The sequence below is a fragment of the Sinocyclocheilus anshuiensis genome, unplaced genomic scaffold (genome assembly GCF_001515605.1).
Source record: "Sinocyclocheilus anshuiensis isolate Anshui unplaced genomic scaffold, SAMN03320099.WGS_v1.1 scaffold3274, whole genome shotgun sequence".
Taxonomy (NCBI): Eukaryota; Metazoa; Chordata; class Actinopteri; order Cypriniformes; family Cyprinidae; genus Sinocyclocheilus; species Sinocyclocheilus anshuiensis.
The window spans coordinates 176528-176833 of NW_015537940.1; positions in this window are offsets into that span (position 1 = coordinate 176528).

The window sequence follows — 306 nt, forward strand, 5'->3', positions numbered from 1 at the left end:
CTGCTGCTGTCTCCCCCCCACCGCCAGCTGCAGCCCCTCTGTCTGCTCGTCGCCGAGGGCGCCCTCCTCCTCCTTCACAACGGCCGCAGTGTGGAGCTGGCTGCAGGAAACCGGCGCAGCCCGCCTCCGACCCTACCAAGCCCATGAAGCACCAGGGCAGGTGGCGTCCCTGAGACAGGCGACCCGGAGTTCTTGGATCCTGCACTTCAGGAGATGGTGACCGCACCACTCCTTCCCCCGGAGGAGGGCTGGGTGGAGAATCCTTTGTTCCCGTTTGTGTCTGTTCCACCACTGGCTACCCAGACT